The sequence below is a fragment of the Hyla sarda genome, unplaced genomic scaffold (genome assembly GCF_029499605.1).
Source record: "Hyla sarda isolate aHylSar1 unplaced genomic scaffold, aHylSar1.hap1 scaffold_117, whole genome shotgun sequence".
NCBI lineage: Eukaryota > Metazoa > Chordata > Amphibia > Anura > Hylidae > Hyla > Hyla sarda.
Window position 1 is genome coordinate 593,745 of NW_026607792.1, and position 6,937 is coordinate 600,681.

Here is a 6,937-nt window from a genome sequence, read left to right on the forward strand (position 1 = left end):
TGCTCTCTTATCTGGCTCGCTCGCTCTCATATCTGGCTCGCTCGCTTGCTCTCATATCTGGCTCGCTCGCTTGCTCTCTTGTCTGGCTCGCTCTCTTATCTGGCTCGCTCACATATCTGGCTCGCTCGCTTGCTCTCATATCTGGCTCGCTCGCTTACTCTCATATCTGGCTCGCTCGCTTGCTCTCTTGTCTGGCTCGCTCTCTTATCTGGCTCGCTCTTATATCTGCCTTGCTAGCTCGCTCTCATATCTGGCTCGCTCGCTTGCTCTCTTGTCTGTCTCGCTCTCTTTTATGGCTCGCTCGCATATCTGGCTAGCTTGCTCTCACATCTGGCTCGCTCGCTTGCTCTCTTGTCTGGTTCGCTCTCTTATCTGGCTCGCTCGCTCACATATTTGGCTCGCTCGCTCTCATGTCTGGCTCGCTTCGCTCTCATATCTGGCTTGCTCGCTTGCTCTCATATCTGGCTCGCTCGCTTACTCTCATATCTGGCTCGCTCGCTTGCTCTCTTGTCTGGCTCACTCTCTTATCTGGCTCGCTTGCATATCTAGCTCGCTCGCTCTCAAATCTGGCTCGCTCGCTTGCTCTCATATCTGGCTTGCTCGCTTGCTCTCATATCTGGCTCGCTCGCTTGCTCTCATATCTGGCTCGCTCACTTTTTCTCATATCTGGCTCGCTCGCTTGCTCTCTTGTCTGGCTCGCTCTCTTATCTGGCTCGCTCGCATATCTGGCTGGCTCGCTCTCAAATCTGGCTCGCTCGCTTGCTCTCATATCTGGCTAGCTCGCTTGCTCTCTTGCCTTGCTCGCTCTCTTATCTGGCTCGCTCTCTCTCATATCTGGCTGGCTCGCTTGCTCTCATATCTGGCTCGCTCGCTTGCTTTCTTGTCTGGCTCGCTCTCTTATCTGGCTTGCTCGCTAGCATATCTGGCTCGCACGCTTGCTCTCTTGTCTGGCTTGCTCTCTTATCTGGCTCGCTCGCTCTCATATCTGGCTCGCTCGCTTGCTCTCATGTCTGGCTCGCTCTCATATCTGGCTTTCTCGCTTGCTCTCTTGTCTGGCTCGCTCTCTTATCTGGCTCGCTCGCATACCTGGCTCGCTCGCTCTCACATCTAGCTGGCTCGCTTGCTCTCATATCTGGCTCGCTTGCTCTCTTGTCTGGCTCGCTCTCTTATCTGGCTCGCTCTTATATCTGCCTTGCTAGCTCGCTCTCATATCTGGCTCGCTCGCTTGCTCTCTTGTCTGTCTCGCTCTCTTTTATGGCTCGCTCGCATATCTGGCTAGCTTGCTCTCACATCTGGCTCGCTCGCTTGCTCTCTTGTCTGGTTCGCTCTCTTATCTGGCTCACTCGCATATCTGGCTCGCTCGCTCTCATGTCTGGCTCGCTTCGCTCTCATATCTGGCTTGCTCGCTTGCTCTCATATCTGGCTCGCTCGCTTACTCTCATATCTGGCTCGCTCGCTTGCTCTCTTGTCTGGCTCACTCTCTTATCTGGCTCGCTCGCATATCTAGCTCGCTCGCTCTCAAATCTGGCTCGCTCGCTTGCTCTCATATCTGGCTTGCTCGCTTGCTCTCATATCTGGCTCGCTCGCTTGCTCTCATATCTGGCTCGCTCACTTTTTCTCATATCTGGCTCGCTCGCTTGCTCTCTTGTCTGGCTCGCTCTCTTATCTGGCTCGCTCGCATATCTGGCTCGCTGCTCTCAAATCTGGCTCGCTCGCTTGCTCTCATATCTGGCTAGCTCGCTTGCTCTCTTGTCTTGCTCACTCTCATATCTGGCTCGCTCGCTCTCATATCTGGCTGGTTTGCTTGCTCTCATATCTGGCTCGCTCGCTTGCTCTCTTGTCTGGCTCGCTCTCTTTTATCGCTCGCACGCATATCTGGCTCCCATGCTCTCACATCTGGCTCGCTCGCTTGCTCTCTTGTCTGGCTCGCTCTCTTATCTGGCTCGCTCGCTCGCATATCTGGCTCGCTCGCTCTCATGTCTGGCTCGCTCGCTCTCATATCTGGCTCGCTCGCTCTCATATCTGGCTGGTTCGCTTGCTCTCATATCTGGCTCGCTCGCTTGCTCTCCTGTCTGGCTCGCTCTCTTATCTGGCTTGCTCGCTAGCATATCTTGCTTGCACGCTTGCTCTTTTGTCTGGCTTGCTCTCTTATCTGGCTCGCTCGCTCTCATATCTGGCTCGCTCGCTTGCTCTCATATCTGGCTCGCTCGCTTGCTCTCTTGTCTGGCTCGCTCTCTTATCTGGCTCGCTCACATATCTGGCTCGCTCGCTTGCTCTCATATCTGGCTCGCTCGCTTACTCTCATATCTGGCTCGCTCGCTTGCTCTCTTGTCTGGCTCGCTCTCTTATCTGGCTCGCTCTTATATCTGCCTTGCTAGCTCGCTCTCATATCTGGCTCGCTCGCTTGCTCTCTTGTCTGTCTCGCTCTCTTTTATGGCTCGCTCGCATATCTGGCTAGCTTGCTCTCACATCTGGCTCGCTCGCTTGCTCTCTTGTCTGGTTCGCTCTCTTATCTGGCTCGCTCGCTCACATATTTGGCTCGCTCGCTCTCATGTCTGGTTCGCTTCGCTCTCATATCTGGCTTGCTCGCTTGCTCTCATATCTGGCTCGCTCGCTTACTCTCATATCTGGCTCGCTCGCTTGCTCTCTTGTCTGGCTCACTCTCTTATCTGGCTCGCTTGCATATCTAGCTCGCTCGCTCTCAAATCTGGCTCGCTCGCTTGCTCTCATATCTGGCTTGCTCGCTTGCTCTCATATCTGGCTCGCTCGCTTGCTCTCATATCTGGCTCGCTCACTTTTTCTCATATCTGGCTCGCTCGCTTGCTCTCTTGTCTGGCTCGCTCTCTTATCTGGCTCGCTCGCATATCTGGCTCGTTGCTCTCAAATCTGGCTCGCTCGCTTGCTCTCATATCTGGCTAGCTCGCTTGCTCTCTTGTCTTGCTCGCTCTCATATCTGGCTCGCTCGCTCTCATATCTGGCTGGTTTGCTTGCTCTCATATCTGGCTCGCTCGCTTGCTCTCTTGTCTGGCTCGCTCTCTTTAATCGCTCGCACGCATATCTGGCTCCCATGCTCTCACATCTGGCTCGCTCGCTTGCTCTCTTGTCTGGCTCGCTCTCTTATCTGGCTCGCTCGTTCGCATATCTGGCTCGCTCGCTCTCATGTCTGGCTCGCTCGCTCTCATATCTGGCTCGCGCGCTCTCATATCTGGCTGGTTCGCTTGCTCTCATATCTGGCTCGCTCGCTTGCTCTCCTGTCTGGCTCGCTCTCTTATTTGGCTTGCTCGCTAGCATATCTGGCTTGCACGCTTGCTCTTTTGTCTGGCTTGCTCTTTTATCTGGCTCGCTCGCTCTCATATCTGGCTCGCTCGCTTGCTCTCATATCTGGCTCGCTCGCTTGCTCTCTTGTCTGGCTCGCTCTCTTATCTGGCTCGCTCACATATCTGGCTCGCTCGCTTGCTCTCATATCTGGCTCGCTCGCTTGCTCTCTTGTCTGGCTCACTCTCTTATCTGGCTCGCTCGCATATCTGGCTCGCTCGCTCTCAAATCTGGCTTGCTCGCTTGCTTTCATATCTGGCTTGCTCGCTTGCTCTCATATCTGGCTCGCTCGCTTGCTCTCATATCTGGCTCGCTCGCTTTTTCTCATATCTGGCTCGCTCGCTTGCTCTCATATCTGGCTCGCTCGCTTGCTCTCATATCTGGCTCGCTCGCTTGCTCTCTTGTCTGGCTCGCTCTCTTATCTGGCTCGCTCACATATCTGGCTCGCTCGCTTACTCTCATATCTGGCTCGCTCGCTTGCTCTCTTGTCTGGCTCACTCTCTTATCTGGCTCGCTCGCATATCTGGCTCGCTCGCTCTCAAATCTGGCTTGCTCGCTTGCTTTCATATCTGGCTTGCTCGCTTGCTCTCATATCTGGCTCGCTCGCTTGCTCTCATATCTGGCTCGCTCGCTTTTTCTCATATCTGGCTCGCTGCTCTCAAATCTGGCTCGCTCGCTTGCTCTCATATCTGGCTAGCTCGCTTGCTCTCTGGTCTTGCTCGCTCTCATATCTGGCTCGCTCGCTCTCATATCTGGCTGGTTTGCTTGCTCTCATATCTGGCTCGCTCGCTTGCTCTCTTGTCTGGCTCGCTCTCTTTTATCGCTCGCACGCATATCTGGCTCCCATGCTCTCACATCTGGCTCGCTCGCTTGCTCTCTTGTCTGGCTCGCTCTCTTATCTGGCTCGCTCGCTCGCATATCTGGCTCGCTCGCTCTCATGTCTGGCTCGCTCGCTCTCATATCTGGCTCGCTCGCTCTCATATCTGGCTGGTTCGCTTGCTCTCATATCTGGCTCGCTCGCTTGCTCTCCTGTCTGGCTCGCTCTCTTATCTGGCTTGCTCGCTAGCATATCTGGCTTGCACGCTTGCTCTTTTGTCTGGCTTGCTCTCTTATCTGGCTCGCTCGCTCTCATATCTGGCTCGCTCGCTTGCTCTCATATCTGGCTCGCTCGCTTGCTCTCTTGTCTGGCTCGCTCTCTTATCTGGCTCGCTCACATATCTGGCTCGCTCGCTTGCTCTCATATCTGGCTCGCTCGCTTACTCTCATATCTGGCTCGCTCGCTTGCTCTCTTGTCTGGCTCACTCTCTTATCTGGCTCGCTCGCATATCTGGCTCGCTCGCTCTCAAATCTGGCTTGCTCGCTTGCTTTCATATCTGGCTTGCTCGCTTGCTCTCATATCTGGCTCGCTCGCTTGCTCTCATATCTGGCTCGCTCGCTTTTTCTCATATCTGGCTCGCTCGCTTGCTCTCTTGTCTGGCTCGCTCTCTTCTCTGGCTCGCTTGCATATCTGGCTCGCTCGCTCTCAAATCTGGCTTGCTCGCTTGCTCTCATATCTGGCTTGCTCGCTTGCTCTCATATCTGGCTTGCTCGCTTGCTCTCATATCTGGCTCGCTCGCTTGCTCTCATATTTGGCTAGCTCGCTTTCTCTCTTGTCTTGCTCGCTCTCATATCTGGCTCGCTCGCTCTCATATCTGGCTGGTTCGATTGCTCTCATATCTGGCTCGCTCGCTTGCTCTCTTGTCTGGCTCGCTCTCTTATCTGGCTTGCTCGCTAGCATATCTGGCTCGCACGCTTGCTCTCTTGTCTGGCTTGCTCTCTTATCTGTCTCGCTCTCACATCTGGCTCGCTCGCTTGCTCTCATATCTGGCTCGCTCACTTGCTCTCTTGTCTGGCTCGCTCTCTTATCTGGCTTGCTCGCTAGCATATCTGGCTCGCACGCTTGCTCTCTTATCTGGCTCGATCGCTCTCATATCTGGCTCGCTCGCTTGCTCTCATGTCTGGCTCGCTCGCTTGCTCTCATATCTGGCTCGCTCGCTTGCTCTCTTATCTGGCTCGATCGCTCTCATATCTGGCTCGCTCGCTTGCTCTCTTGTCTGGGTCGCTCTCTTATCTGGCTCGCTCTCATATCTGGCTCTCATATCTGGCTCGCTCGCTTGCTCTCTTGTCTGGGTCGCTCTCATATCTGGCTCGCTTGCTCTCCTGTCTGGCTCGCTCTCTTATCTGGCTCGCTCTTATATCTGCCTTGCTAGCTCGCTCTCATATCTGGCTCGCTCGCTTGCTCTCTTGTCTGTCTCGCTCTCTTTTATGGCTCGCTCGCATATCTGGCTAGCTTGCTCTCACATCTGGCTCGCTCGCTTGCTCTCTTGTCTGGCTCGCTCTCTTATCTGGCTCGCTCGCATATCTGGCTCGCTCGCTCTCATGTCTGGCTCGCTCGCTCTCATATCTGGCTTGCTCGCTTGCTTTCTATCTGGCTCGCTCGCTTACTCTCATATCTGGCTCGCTCGCTTGCTCTCTTGTCTGGCTTGCTCTCTTATCTGTCTCGCTGTCACATCTGGCTCGCTCGCTTGCTCTCATATCTGGCTCGCTCGCTTGCTCTTTTGCCTGGCTCGCTCTCTTATCTGGCTTGCTCGCTAGCATATCTGGCTCGCACGCTTGCTCTCTTATCTGGCTCGATCGCTCTCATATCTGGCTCGCTCGCTTGCTCTCATGTCTGACTCGCTCGCTCTCATATCTGGCTTTCTCGCTTGCTCTCTTGTCTGGCTCGCTCTCTTATCTGGCTCACTCTCATACCTGGCTCGCTCGCTCTCACATCTAGCTGTCTCCCTTGCTCTCATATCTGGCTCGCTTGCTCTCTTGTCTGGCTCGCTTTCTTATCTGGCTCTCTCTTATATCTGCCTTGCTAGCTCGCTCTCATATCTGGCTCGTTCGCTTGCTCTCTTGTCTGTCTCGCTCTCTTTTATCCCTCGCACGCATATCTGGCTCCCTTGCTCTCACATCTGGCTCGCTCGCTTGCTCTCTTGTCTGGCTCGCTCTCTTATCTGGCTCGCTCGCTCGCATATCTGGCTCGCTCGCTCTCATGTCTGGCTCGCTCGCTCTCATATCTGGCTTGCTCGCTTGCTCTCATATCTGGCTTGCTCGCTTGCTCTCATATCTGGCTCGCTCGCTTGTTCTCATATCTGGCTCGCTCGCTTGCTCTCTTGTCTGGCTCGCTCTCTTATCTGGCTCGCTCGCATATCTGGCTCGCTCGCTCTCATATCTGGCTGGTTCGCTTGCTCTCATATCTGGCTCGCTCGCTTGCTCTCCTGTCTGGCTCGCTCTCTTATCTGGCTTGCTCGCTAGCATATCTGGCTTGCACGCTTGCTCTTTTGTCTGGCTTGCTCTCTTATCTGGCTCGCTCGCTCTCATATCTGGCTCGCTCGCTTGCTCTCATATCTGGCTCGCTCGCTTGCTCTCTTGTCTGGCTCGCTCTCTTATCTGGCTCGCTCACATATCTGGCTCGCTCGCTCTCACATCTAGCTGGCTCGCTTGCTCTCATATTTGGCTCGCTCGCTTGCTCTCTTGTCTGGCTCGCTCTCTTATCTGGCTCGCTCTCATATCTGGCTTGCTAGCTTGCTCTCATATC